Source organism: Triticum aestivum, chromosome 7B (assembly GCF_018294505.1).
Source record: "Triticum aestivum cultivar Chinese Spring chromosome 7B, IWGSC CS RefSeq v2.1, whole genome shotgun sequence".
NCBI lineage: Eukaryota > Viridiplantae > Streptophyta > Magnoliopsida > Poales > Poaceae > Triticum > Triticum aestivum.
In genome coordinates this window covers 258389041-258404167 of record NC_057813.1, presented here as the reverse complement: position 1 = coordinate 258404167, position 15127 = coordinate 258389041, and the positions used below count along the sequence as shown (strand labels likewise).

Below are 15127 nucleotides of genomic sequence, written 5' to 3'. Positions count from 1 at the left end.
TTTTAAGATAACTATCTCCTTGCCAGAATTCTTGCACGCATGTATGTATTCAAAAGCCCACCCGAGGCAGTCTTGGATTGTACATGTCTTGATGAAACCGTATTGATTGCGATGAACCAATTGGAGAATCCATTTTTGAAGTCTCTCCACCAGAATTTTTGTGAAGACCTGGTACAGAGTTGAGTAATGATTTTTTTTTAGCCGAAGTTGGGTAATGATATGGGCCGATAGTCATTCACTCTTTCAGGTGTCAGTTTCTTCGGGATCAAAGTAATGAGCGAGTTGTTGAGATATTTGATGCTGATTTTGCCCTCCAAAAGTCATGACAGAGTTTGAAGAAGTCAGGCTTGATTATGTCCCAACAAATCTTTAAAAATTGACCGTTGAAACCGTCAGGACCCGGAGCTCTGTCACTTGGAATTATTTTAATAACATGGTCGATTTCCTCATTTGAAAAGGGTGCTGATAGTTCTTCAAGACCTGGTACTGACTGAATCATTTTGTGAAACTCTAAATCATACTGTATATCGGTTGTTTGGCAACACCCATACTCAAAATCATTTCGTGCCTTTACTTTATTCTAGCTATTATCTTGTGTTTACCTTATGCTTGCATTTGTTGTTGTTGTAGTGCTTATCATATATGCTAATAAGATAAAATCAATGTTCTTATGCACATGCTGTCGTTGAATACTAAAATATACTTTGTTATTTTCATCCTAATGCAATATTTGTTGGGTGTCAGTGAGGAGGAACGACAGCAAAGGCATAAACATATACCGGCAACTAGGTAGATATTTATGTTGTATAATGAACTGTAAACAACTTGAGTACACTTCAAAAATCATCTCATCTTTATGTTTTTGCGCAACACCATTTATCATGTTACTTGTTGCATAGCATCATGAAGATTTCTACGGATTTGCAAATGTCATCGAGTGTGTGTGCACGAGGGGTGAAGTTTTCTTCCGTTGCGCACTGGCATATTTGCTAGTAAAACTAAAAAGGAAAATAGGGGTGCCCTCCGAGCAAAAGGGGTGGCCCAAAGGGGCGCACATGGATCAAGGGGTGCACATTTGGGCGACTCTCGGGCCCGGCGATGTGTCGCCTGCAGGGAGCCTAAGCTAGGTCGGCCCAGTAACCAGTTGCCGCGTCATGACGTGGTGTTTTTTTTTCGTTTTTGCTTCAGTTTTTTATTTTCGTTTTTGTTTATACATGTGTGTGTGTGCCCACACACACACTTGCATTTAAAAAAGGGTAAACATGTAAAAAGGACGTATATAAAAAATGTATAATAGAAAGGATTATCATGTGCACAAAAATATGTTTGCAAAAATAAAAAATGTCACACATAACAAAATGTATGTCACATTTTTAGAAATTGTTTATAGAATGTAAAAAATGTTCGTGTAATTCAAACAAAATGTTACATACATTCAAAAAATGTACATCACATTCAAAATAAATCTTCACAAGTTTCAAAAATGTGTTCATGAAATTTTCAGAAAATATTTGTGCAATGTACAAAAATGTTTGCATAGTTGAAAAAATGTTTTTTATTATTTGAAAAAATGTTTCAACATGTATTTGATTTAACATGTATTAAAAAATGGTAAATGTGTATAAAAATCTTTACATGTGCCCAAAAAATGTACAACGTGTATGAAAAAATAGACATGTGTTGAAACAAGAAAAAAGAAGTAGACATGTTCAAAAAATTTCAAAGAAACCAAAAAAACAAGAAAGCAAAAACTGAAGAAAACTAACAACCAGAGGAAACTGAAAACATAACGAAGAAAAATAAAAAAAGGGCAAAAAACAAAAGAAAACAAAAAAGGACCATACGCAAAACAAGCGAAGGCATGGCGCGGCGAACAGTTAATGGGCCGGCCTGCCATCGCCCGCTCGCAGGCGATTTCCATCGGTACCGGCAAGACATAGCTCTGGCTCCCCTCGTAACAGCCGAACTATAGCCACTCCCGGCAATCCAAAACAATAAGGTGTGCATCAGGGTAGCCCTATGGCGTGTGCCACGTCGGACTCAATAAACGCCAACGAAGTTGCTGTTTGGATGCTGCCCTCGTTTTCTCCAGTTGCCAATTGGGCGAGGCTGCTGTCAGTGAGCGCGCAGATAACACCTCCCCCGGTCTTGAAACCACTTCTTCTCTCTCATTTCCTCTCCTCTCCTGCTTCTCCTCCTCCTCCGCCGCCGCCACGGATGAAATGGGCGTTGGTGGGCAGGCTGCGAAGTCGCGGTGGGCGGTGCTGCCACCGTGGCCGTCGGGCTGCGGCGGCCAGCAGAGGACCGCCGCCGGCTGGAGCTCCTTCCTCCTCCACCGCGAAGCAACCTCTTTCCCCCACGAAGGAATGCCACCGCGTCCGACCTCAACAGCCGACCGAAACCCTAGCGAGCCCCACCCATGACGCCCTACCCTAGGTCAGATCCCTCCTCCCCTTCCTCTTGGTTTCTTCCTTCTTCCTGTGATGCGTGAGTGAGTGATGTGCAGGCAGCTTCTTTCTCTGCTTTTCTGCTCTCACCCTGTCTCTCTCTTCACTTCTCTGTAGGAGGGTGGTACAGCGGCCAGAGGAGAGCAGAGGAGAGAAGAGGTGAGGAGGTGGAGCAGCCAGCGCCTGGACGTGAGGTGAGCTTCCCATCGACACCTGCAGTTTTGGACGTTTTTCTTCAGTTTTGGTTCAACACGTTTTTGTGTGTGTGTGACCTTTTGGTTCAGTTTTTTGGATGACTGAAACTGAACCAAATTGCGTGTGCATGCATCCATTGTATGCATGTATCTATGCATCACATTTTTCTAACTGGACTGCACCACACTCGTGTATTGCCATGAAAATAAAATGTTGTGGTCTGGTTTCATTTCTTAGCTGCTCAAGTGTAACAATCGACACACTGTCTTTCAATCTACCAACCAAGAGATATTGCTACCTATCTATTTGCCACTTGCTTGCATTCAGAAATTATGTTGATTTCCTCTGCTGCAAAAAGTCCATCTTGTGTTATTACGCTTGATTTCTTCGTTCAGAGAAAGAACATTGAGGCGCGGAAAGGTCTATTCCCAAATTTCTGTACCAGAGCACATTCTAAGACCTTCTTATGTGGGTGCAAACATACTGCAAGAACTACCTGTCGTGCGCCAAATACACAATGCGGAAGGTACCGCTGGGATGAGAGCTGCTTGCAAACTTGCTTCCCCTGTACTGAACTTTGCAGGAACATTGGTTAAGGTATATTCCTTTTTTCATAGATAACTAGAATCCTTTTATACCTAAATCATCTGGAGACTCTGCATTGTACACTTAATAACAATAATTATTTCACTGTCATTTCAGCCATCAATTACTACAAATGAAATCGACAGGGCAGTGCATCATATGATAGTTGAGGCGGGTGCTTATCCTTCTCCACTTGGCTATGGCGGATTTCCTAAAAGTATCTGCACATCAGTAAATGAGTGTGCCTGCCACGGACTACCTGATTCAACACAGCTGCAGGTTCCGTGGGATGAAATGTGCATCTTCCTTTCTTTATTTTTGTGTCATGCCTATGTACCGTGGGATGAAAAATGTTGTTTCTTCTGCAGAATGGAGACATCATAAATATTGATGTAAATGTGTTCCTAAATGTAAGTTCTCTCTCCTAAGATTGTGCATATGCTTAGGTGGTATGTTTGGCATAGAGTCGGATTTTGCTGACAAATTGCTTGCAAGGCTGATAGGTTTATTGATATGCCTCATATGCAAGCTCCTAACCCACTGTAAAAGTTGTCTGTTGTGGAGATGACTGGGTTCCATGGCTAACATAACACATTTTACCTGTTATGTACTTCATCTGGCTGGATAGCAAATTGCATTTTAATGCTGATTCAATGCTTATCATTAAGTATTTCTTATGGAGAAAGAAAGCAGAGTATGCCATTTCAGCGCACTACGATCACACCTGTGTCTGGGAGGAAGTTCTTCAGAACAAGTGCTTAAACAAGTACAATCACACTGCTATCGACAGGAAATTTTACTTTTATCAGTCTGAGGGCCTATGAAGTTTAATGCCTCTGGCCAAGATCCTGTTCTACCGAGTTGTAAGTAGCATTTACTTATGTTTGATAAATTCTCCTATGAGTAAATGAATTGATCAAGTGTATAACAATTGTGCAGATGTACCCGAAGGTTCTTTCATGCCTTTGGTTCAATGAGGTCAACCGTTTCACCTCACGTTATACATCGAGTTTTACATACACTTGCTTGAAGCTCATGAGAATGAATGCTGGAAGATATTTTCACCTAAATATGTTTAAGGTAATAAATATTCTGATAGAGCCTTCCTTCTGCTGGCCGAGCTCCTCCTGATATGCTGTATTTTATCTTAGTTAAATCTTAATAAATAGTTACCGTCAATGGTAGTACATGCCTATGCAAAAAGAAAAAACGTCGAACTTGTGTTATGTATGTTAACATTTCTTTTCATCGTATCAATGCTTACACAGGTTCACATAGAATCTTAATATGGTTATTTTTATTTTATTGTTAAAACAGGACCGTGAAAGAAGAGCAATACCTAAACTGTTCCATCACCAAACTAAAGAAACTACAGATCCACCCCCGACAAACCTTCGTACGGATAAAAATCATTCATCGATGCCAATCTAAGACTGCCATTGAGGAATTGAGGGCGGGGATACTCTATTCATTTTGATGCATGTACCATGCATCCAGTCTGTGGTGGGGGTGGAGCAACGAGGCTCGAGAACCCAGGCAGCGGACGCCTCATGACTTGGAGGAGCGACGATACGGACAAGGAGCAGTAGCCTCATGGATCTACAGGGAAGCGTCATCGAGGGATGGCTGATGTCAAGGTGAGCTTCTGTCAATCCTTCTCCCCCTTTAACTCCTGATCTGTGTCACTCTCTCTCTCTCTCTCTCTCTCTCTCTCTGCTCATATATGCAAAGACCGCTCTGTTCATTTCATTCTCAATGTTGTTACCGTGTACATGTTTTTTTGATAATTTGTATGCACTTTGTAAGCATATAAATGTTTTTTCTCCTATCATTTTTGTTGACATGATGATAGGTTCTGGAATTTTGGAGTTAACAAATCTGTTTACATATTTGTTTGTCAGGCACACATAGCTCCGGCTGCCGCGGATAGGCAGTACTCAACGGATGATATCCTCCTGACTCTGACTGAACCCTGTTTCGTGCAAACATGCTCTGTATTTTTTTTTGGTAGGAACATTAAGCTCTAAAGACATAATTATTCAGACTGCAAGATTTTTACCGAAAAAGGGTTTCCCGCCGCTTTGTATTCCAAAGCAAACCATCATTGACACATCGCAATGCTGGGGCGAGCAGCACATCAAGCCCAAAGAAAAAGAAGAAGAAAGGAAGAAAAAAACTAAAAACGGCAAAGATACAGGATACCAAAGGAGCCACTAACAAGACTCGAATACACCAAGCACAAGCTTGAACATCGAAGCCCTCGGCGAACAGGAGCCAACACACGCCGCGGCTGAGCCAAGGTAGATCCCGCTGCAGGAGGATTGTCACGCTCTGTCATCCCCCTTGGGCCAAGCCATCCGGTCCGCCATTCGTCTCTACCTCCGAAGAGAGCCCCCTGCCCTCTAGTCCTGGATCGGAGGACACTACACCGTCGACAGGCAGAGTCGCTCACCCCTGAGCTCGCATGACCAGGACCAACAGGTTGCCGGGAGGGGATGACAAACACAACGACCGCACCAGGCAGCCGCACCACCGAGCATCGCCAACGCCGCGCGCCGGCGCCAACATCAACCGCAAGTGGCCGAGCATGGACACCACTGACGATATCCGGCAGCCACCTCCCATGCCAAGGCCTCGACCACCACTCCGTCGCACCAAGGTGGTGTCTTCAAGAAGAAAAACGATGCCGGAGCGCCGTCACCACCCAATCCGGAGATTTGGGGCTTTCACCCGGGACGAGGAAGGGAGGGGCGAGGGGGGGATTGTGAAACCGCCTTCAAGAAGGGGAACGACGCCGGAGCGCCGCCGGCATCGTGGCCGCAGAGAACAGCCAAGGGGTTTCCCCCAATCCATCCCCCGAGAGGAAGCACCATCGCCAGATCTGCTCCCAGGGCAAACGGGGAAGCCCCAGGAGCCAGCCACGCTCGCCGCCGATCCGCCGCCCACGCGGCCAGGATCGGCGCACCCCGCATCTGCATCAGCCACCCGCCGAAGGGGGGCCGACGCGCTCCACCAGTGGTCGCCGCCACCACGCCAGGCGCCACCGCGCAGAGCAGAGCACACCAAGCCCAACACGCCGCCGCCAGGCACCGGCCCCGCCACCGTTGTCCGCCGCCGCGCCGTCACGCCCTCGGCCAGCGCCACGCCGCCGCCCGCTGACCCCGACCCGCGTCGGCCCTAGTGAGCAGGGGGAAGGAAGGCCCCGCCGCCGCCGAGGCTGACCGGGCTTCGCCCGTCAGCGCGAGCCGGCGGCGGCGAGGGAGGAGTCGAGGAGGAGGGGAGCCTGTTACCGGCGGCTAGGGTTTCCCCTCTGCGTCGCCCGCGGGAGCGACCGGGAGGGGAGGGGGGGGGGGGGTCGACTGCAAGATTTTTGCTTTGGGTTTCAGAAAAACTGTACAGACCTGCTTGCTGTAGTATCCGTGTTATGTACTTGGTGTCAAATACAAAGTTCAAATATCATTTGATACAAGGAACAGGTATCCGAATTTTATAAAAGTAGATATAGCAAACATTAGGCTTGATTGCATTAATAATTTATATAGTTGCAGATGAACTTACTTCTGGTACTAATCCTTTGATGCTTTTCTTTTTATTTTCACCAGTACAAGATTAAGCTTGACAGTGAAATCTTGGATAGTATGTAACACCCTTTCTGCATATTTAGAATCTGTATGCAAACTCACACCAGGTGCCAGGTAAGCTGGTTTAATTTTACTTTGGTTTTACTAACCAAATTAGTTTTAATAATCCAGTTCCATTTTTGTCTTCCCTGCTAATTTGTGCCTTTCTGTGTCAGATGCATCATAGTTAATAAAAAAACTTCTGCTGTAATGGAGGTACTGCTCTTTAGTAGTTTGCTTAATTTGATTTTATCACCTCAAGTGTTTTACACAAAATTTGAACTATGTGCATCTACTGGTGAGTCCTTGGGCCTCGCTCTATCTCAGTTTTCAAGATGGAAGAATGTCTTAAAGTTTCAACTACTATTTACTAATTGTAGGTTCCTTTGAAGATTCCGCCTAATCTTTAGAAACAGAAAATTAGAAGTATATATTGTCCGCTAGATGCAAGCATAAGTAGCTTAAAACTGAAACGCCGGCATCTCGGACCTCCTCCATGGTTTGCCAGGCTACCAAGATCAATAATGTAGCGGCATGAGGAGGGAATTTGATCAAGGCATAAGTAGGTAAATACCCCTAGCTATTTTCTTTATTATATTTTGCCCTTCTCTCACTTTATTCTATTCTACCTTTTAGTGATTGTATAATTAAAATATTCAATAAACATACATTTACTTATGCTTCGGAGGATAAGACTTCTATAAATACACCCACCCATGCCTAAGATTTTAGCAAATAAATCTTGGCTCATTAAATTTTGTTTTTAATGAAAGGAACAATTTCTTCAATGACAAACTACATCTTTTTCTTTGTTAGGCTGTAGAAAAGATAGGTGATATTAAATGTTTCCTCACAAATATCCTCTCTAATCGACGAGAATAATTGAGGATGTAACGATGTGAACATTGGTTGTTTATCGACACGGTACTAATATTGCCTTAATGCACAATAAATTGAAATATCCTCCTCTGAGTATATGCCTCTACAAAAGGATGCCTAATGAATTCAATGGTTTGCCTCATTTTTACAAAAATTTGGACCATTCTAGCTCACTGAGATAGTTTCTAATTTAGTTTGTTGATTATATTTTATTACTAAGTTTTACTGGGCTGTGTCCTCATGGATTTCAAGTTTCGTTGGAGATATGTCATCTGCCAATGTTAGAAGAACAGGTGCTTCCATAGAAAAAGGTCTTCGTTTCGATTCCTTCCCTTTGAAGGAAACTCCAAATCGAGTCGTCCGTGACATGCGTAGGCTTGCTAAAAGCTGACTCATGTCTTAGAGATTTTTAGTAGTGAATTTAAGTGCATGGTTACTGATATGGCTATGGAATGCACGGGTTGTACAACAACTAAGTTTGTAGAGTGAATTCATGTGCTCATAAAGGAAGTGGTGAAAAACAATATCATATGGATACATCTTAAGAGGTGCACAATTGGCGAATATTTCGATTGTGCTCCTTCAGGCCATCTTTGATGCTCAGATTGTGCTTTCGTTGACATTCACATATTCTTGTTGTTAGTGTGTATGTGCAGCTATTGAGATAGGTCTCTTATATGAATGTTAGATGTCATTTCTAAATTCATGTTGTAACTATTTCTGCCTTGCTAAGCTGAGATCAGGGACTGTTGGTCATTTCTAAAGATCAGGACCCAACCAGCCTCATTTCTAAAGATCAGGACCCAACCAGCCTCATTTCTAAAGATCAGGATTCAACCAGCCATCCTAATATGAGTGTCGAATATTGGGAAGTTTGAAGAAGTCTAACATGCATAACATTAGGAGCCCCCCCTCTCCCAGTCGAGATTAGGCAAGGCAGATGGGAAGCAGCGGCACCCCCTCTCCCTTGAGCTCTAGATCCATGGCACCAGCAGCGAGGTAAACGGCGGCACCTCCTCTTCCATCATTTTTTCACCATCTCCGATTAAGTATTAGATTTGCTTGGGTCTGTATGAAAGGTTTACTAAAATTTTGAATGATGTCCCATATACTTTAGTGCTTATATGTTTGTCTTAAATTCTTATGGCCTGATCTCTGTCCATAGGAATGTGACTATTGGCTCCGTTGTCTCTTAAAAGGGAGAATGGATAATGCAAATTTGGTGACTAAACTTGGAGACAAGCTCCCCGTCTCCTCTGCATGTATCCCTGTCTCTGTTCTTAGGAGACATGTTGAAGAGTGTCTTCCTCTTGTTGCTTTGTAGGGCACGTCTCAGAATCCACCATGTCAAGAACTGGCAGCCAAAGATCTCCATGGAACTGAGTGGCATTTCTTGGTGACTTTACAATTTGAGTATTCAGCTTGAAGCCTTGAAATTTCCAGTCCTTGTATTCAACTAAATGCTGAATTCATTACTTCATGAGTATGTGTGGTCTCTCTCCCTCTGATTCTATACCATGTCTTTCAGTGTTTTGTGTTTTAGATTCCCTAATCTCCTTATATTTGAGTGTCATTTATTTAGCTCCTTCAAAATTTGTAGTGCAACTTCCTAAATGCCATGTCCATATGTTACCAAAGATAGAAAAAAGAAACTGGAATGGGCGGCTGCCAACCTAGCACCGCACAGCTTCCTCTCAGGAGGCGCCACAAGGTGGCGCCCCAACCCCTATTTCCCTTACGAGTGTGCAGACGTACCAAATTTGCCGGGTGGGTCATATACAAAGCCTGGGTGGGCCATATACAAATTGATTTGTAACTGGACTGACCCGTGAACATGCAAATTGATCTTTGTCATAGGAGGTACTTTGTATTTTCTTTGATCTTAAATCTAAATCACTGTACCTGTAATGTTACGAGTATACGAATAAAAACACAGGTGTTTCTAAAATCTAGCAGGTATATACCAAACCAAACACCAATTTCTATGACAATCAGCATGAGAAGTGAACATCATTTTTGAGTATTTATATACAGAAAAAAAATTCTTTTGGATGCATGAAAGATGAAACCACCGAATCTACAACACTGCATGTTTGCATGTACTAGTAACAAAGCTTGTGTGAAGATTGCATTACAATAACTTTTATATTTTTTCCTTTTTAATTAAAATAGAGTTTGAGCTGAGAGAGGATTTTCAAAATCGAAATTCAACTTTTCAAGTTTAAAAAAGTTTTAAAAACACACACATGTACTTAGAGATGTATACTACATGTGTGTAAAATTTCATGATGAAATATATTTTGATGAGCTCTACGCAAAAAAACAAAATCATGTACTATTAGTGAATAGTACATCTGTTAGAAATCTATGGTCTTTTTTTGTATATTGCAAAAAGGATATTTCACCATGAAACTTTACAAACAATTATTACCTCTTTACATTAATATAAGACATTTTTGCAGTTCAATTAGTCTACAAAGGGAGTAGTATACATGCATAAGTATCTATGTATTTTTTTTTCAAAAAAAATTGAAACTAAAAAGTTTCTGAAATTTTAAAAATCTGAGCTTCATGGAGCCCGGGAGCCAAAAGCAATTTCCACTTTGAGCTGCCGTGCTTGGATGCCATGTATATATATGATTTTCTACAATAGCTTGTCACAGAACTAGTTAAAGTTTTAAAGTTTTAGACGGTGTAAAAGTTCTCTAAAATCCTGAAAAAAATACTGAACCAACACACCTACAATATAACATGATCCAACGGATGGATTGAAATAATATGACTGCATGTGTCCTGGAAAAAAAAACAAATGTTTCAATATATATTGATCCTGCAGTGAGCTGAAATGCTTGTTTTTTTCACTAAGGATGCGTAAATGCATATTTTCACAATCACACCGTTGGATCATCTTATTATATTGGAGTGAGGCTTCCCTATTTATTTCATACTTTTTACTTACTTTTAAACCATTAAATGTTTAGCAAGACTTAACTAGTTCTGGGCAAGCTATGATAGACACAGTTTTACCTATATATATATATATATATATATATATATATAATATATATATATATATACACACCTCACTGGAATAACCATTTTCACATCATTGTGTATGAAGGGATTTGGACCTGAGTAAAAGAAATAAATACCTTTGCGGCCAGCTCCAAACGGAGCAGTATTTGGTCACGGTGTGCCTGCACCGGTATGCTTTGCTGATCAGACGTATGCTCCAGAGCTGCTAATCATCCTAGTTCCTGGATCATGTAATCATTATCATGTTAGCATATCAGTGTGTTAAAGGAGCAGATATTAGACCGAACAGACATGCTGTGCTGATAGGTAACAGCCTGCAGCCGTGGGAAATCTTCCGCCGCCACACTGCTGCTTCACCGTAACCTCTGCTTTACCAGAAGGGAAGCCAGTTTTGCAGCTCACTTATGTGCATAACAAGACAGCTATGAGAATGTGTGTACTTTTTTTTTGATAAAGGGCGATTTTATTATCTTAAAATGCAGCATCAAGCAGATACAAAGCATTATGAGTAACACCTGGCCTCTGCATAAATAGGATGCACACGGCCCAATATAAAGTTCTGACAAAAATTGACGAAAAAAACCCGACAAATCGGCAACAGTAGAGCCCTATAGACCGACACTATGCCTATGTCAATGGAGATGGTGGATCGATCCGAAGGTTATGTTGCCACCCATGTTAGAAAAAAACCCTCCATAGCCACCTGCTCCAATCGCATACACACCGCCTTGAACAGCGGTTGGTCCTCCGGTCGTTGTAACATAGACCACATACGTAGCAATTGAGTACACCGGAAAATAACCTATAGAGGAGAAGCATTTTTTCCATTAAAAACCAAATCATTTCTACATAGTTAAAGCGACCAAATTAAGGCATACGCTCCCACCCTTATTAGCGTTTTGAACCTATTTGAAATACCGTCCAACCAATGACCAAAAATATTGGCAACACTTGTGGGCGGATACAAATTTGACGCTATTTGGATGACTGACCATGTAGAACGTGCAAACTTGCATTGGAAAATGAGGTGTTTGATTGTCTCGTCATGAGTACAAAAACAACACTTCTTACTCCCTTGCGAGTTGCGTCGTGCGAGATTATTTTTGGTTAACACAACTCCCCTACGAAGATACCACATGAAAATTTTCACTTTTAGTGGAATCTTGGACTTCCAAATATTCTTGTTATTACTCACTGATACCTGAGGATGCGTGAGCGCACGATACATAGAGTCTACAGTGAAAGACTCTGATGTAGTAAGGTTTCAGCAAAACACATCTCGGCCTTGCGTCAGGTTAATTGAATCTAGTCGGGATTAAAGATTATTCCATGACACAAGTCGGGGACCAATCAAATCCCGCCTGAACGAAATATTCGGCGGGGATGAACTGAGCACTTGCACAATAGTATTATTCTTATCACGAACAATGTTGTATAAGCCTGGATATTGTTCTCGGAGACTGGCATTGCCTAGCCAGATGTCTTCCCAAAAACGAATCTCCGACCCATCCTTTATCGCGAAAGATACAAAGGGAAAGAGATGTTTCTTTGCCGCCATTAGGCCAGCCTAAAAGTGTGAATCATCAAGTTTCCAAAATGCCTGGGACACCGCCTTTTGACCTAGATACTTGTTGCGCAGCATGGTTTGCAAAACACCATCCTCAGTAAGACGTTTGAACAACCATTTACTGAATAGGGCCTCATTTTTTACCTGCAAGTCATGAATTCTGAGCCCTCCTTGGTCTTTCGGCCTACAAACCACGCTTCATTTGGCCAGCCTGTATTTTTTCTTTTCACCGTCTCCTTGCCAAAAGAATCTGGATCTAAAATAATCCAGTCTTTGTAGGACCACTTTTGGGAGTTGGAAGAAAGAAAGTATATAGAGAACCATATTTGTGAGGATAGATTTAATCAAACCAACCGTCCTCCAACTGAGAGTAGTTTGCCTTTCCAACTACTCAACCGTTTCTCTACACGCTCCTCTACATGCTTCCACTCCGCAATGGTGAGGCGTCGATAATGAATTGTTATTCTCAGATATTTAATCAGGAATTGGCCATGTGCACAACCAAATAGGTCAGCATAATCGGCCGCCGCCTCAACGGCTTCTCCAAAGCAGAATAATTCGCTTTTATGAAAGTTTATTTTGAGACCCGACATTTGCTCAAACGCTGAAAGCAAGAGTTTCAGGTTTCGAGCCTTGTCCAGACCATGTTCCATAAAAAGAATTGTGTCATCGGCGTATTGTAAAATAGAGAGGCCACCATCCACAAGGTGTGGCACTACTCCTGCAATCTGGGCGTCCTGCTTGGCGCGCTCAATCAGAATCGCCAACATGTCAGCGACAATGTTAAATAACATTGGGGACATGGAGTCATCCTGCCGTAGTCCTTTTTTTGTCTAAAAGTAATGGCCTACATCATCATTGACTTTGATGGCCACAGTACCTCCAGTTACAAAATAGTAGATCCACTGGCGCCATTTATCGGAGAAACCTTTCATCCTTAGGGCCTGTTGAAGGAAAGACCACTTGAACTTATCATATGCCTTTTCGAAGTCAATCTTGAATATCACTCCACTCATGTTTTTTCGGTGCATCTCATGGATGGTGTCATGCAGGATTACTACACCATCTAGTATATTTCGTCCTTGCATAAAGGCCATTTGAGATGGACGAACAACACGGTCAGCTATCAAGTTTAACCTGTTCGTAGCCACTTTGATGAAAATCTTGAAGCTGACATTAATGAGACATATGGGTCTGAACTACTGAATCCGTTCAGCCTCCTTAATCTTTGGCAACAAAACAATCTCGCCAAAATTTATCCTGAATAGGTCAAGTCGATTGGCATGATGACAATTGAACAACTCCAAAAGGTCAGCCTTGATGATATCCCAAAAATTCTAATAGAATTCTGCGGGGAAACCATCAGGGCCTGGAGCTTTGTTGTGTTCCATTTGGAACACCACCGCTCTCACCTCCTCTTCTGAGAAAGGTGTCGTGAGGATATCGTTCTCTTCTGCCGTGACTTGTGGAATATCATCTGTTCGGGTCTCGTCAAGGGTGACATTCCCTTCATCCGACGCTCTGAATAGAGATTTGCAGTAGCTGGTGATATAGTTTTTGAGCTCCCTCTGACCTTTGATCCGCCCCTCATCCTGTTGGAGACTGTGAATACATTTCTTCCTATGTCGATCATTGGCGAGCAATTGGAAGTATCTTGTGTTACTATCTCCCATTAGAATGAAGTCAGCTTTGGACCTCTGGTACTATTTGATCTCCTCTTCTCGCAAAAGACGGGCAACCTTCTCATTAGATTGATTTTTCAATTCAATCTCATGTTGAGATAAGGTGCGGGTCTCTGCAATTTTATCGAGGTCATCAATGATGGTACAAAGGCGCTGCTTTTCTTTTTTATATAACCCATTGATGTGCTTCGCCCATCCAGAAAGGTGTTGCCTCATGGCCCTACTATCTTTATCTTTCCTTGTAAGGTGTCTCCATCTGACTTAACCTGCTCGGAAATGAATGAAAACCACTGTGAGTTTCTCAAAAGGAAAAAACTATAAAGATATGAAATGTATCTTTAGTATCTATATTTTTTTAGATCACCAGGGAGTGTCCTGCTGGGTTTCATATTGTTGGAATGAAACCAGCCACAGCAGGTTGAACAAGCACCCGGCCCAGAGTCTTGGCCTTCAAGCCAAAAGTTTAGACACAAAAGCAAAGATCAGAAAAGGAAGTACACTCCGAAACAAGAGCCATAACAAGCTTCTTCATCATTCTGACTGCTGCCCATCATCTGGATGTCCAGTCTTCGCATATGATTTAATCTCGAATTCGGGTGCAAAACAAAGCATACGAAAGTGTACTATATATGTCAACTCACGAATCTGCTAAGCTCGTTACTAGATGCCATCAAGAAGCCTGTTTCAGCACAAAATGAGATCGAACGATTGACAAAAGAATTGGCGCTGGTACCAAATGATCTCCAGTTCTCCACGAACTTGGTTGAGATGATAACCAGGTTAGCTGCACTGTTTCTGTAGGCCTGTTAGGAATGGCAGGAAGAAGCAATGAAATGAGGGCACCGCGTCACAACCAAGACCTTCCTAACTGAATTGATGCTGGAAATCAATTGGGCCGGGCCACAAGGTACAACAGCCGTATTGAATTGTCCACCAAGCTGCTTGAACCAACCAAGACCTTCCTAACCAAATTAATGCGTAACAAAGGAAGCTGCTTCTTAACTCTCTAGGCCCTACAATGCTCCCCTGCCCTCATGTCTTTCAGCTACTGCACGGATCAGTACTCAGTACCACGGCCATGTAGTAAGCTTCGGAAGGTCGCACGAAACATCCCAA

At 42.5% G+C, this 15127-nt stretch overlaps 1 pseudogene; it reads left to right on the top strand.

Moving 5' to 3' along the window:
• The first annotated feature begins 2100 nt into the window (after positions 1 to 2100).
• On the top strand, positions 2101 to 9331 carry LOC123156013 (probable hexosyltransferase MUCI70; annotated as a pseudogene).
• Positions 9332 to 15127: the final 5796 nt, after the last annotated feature.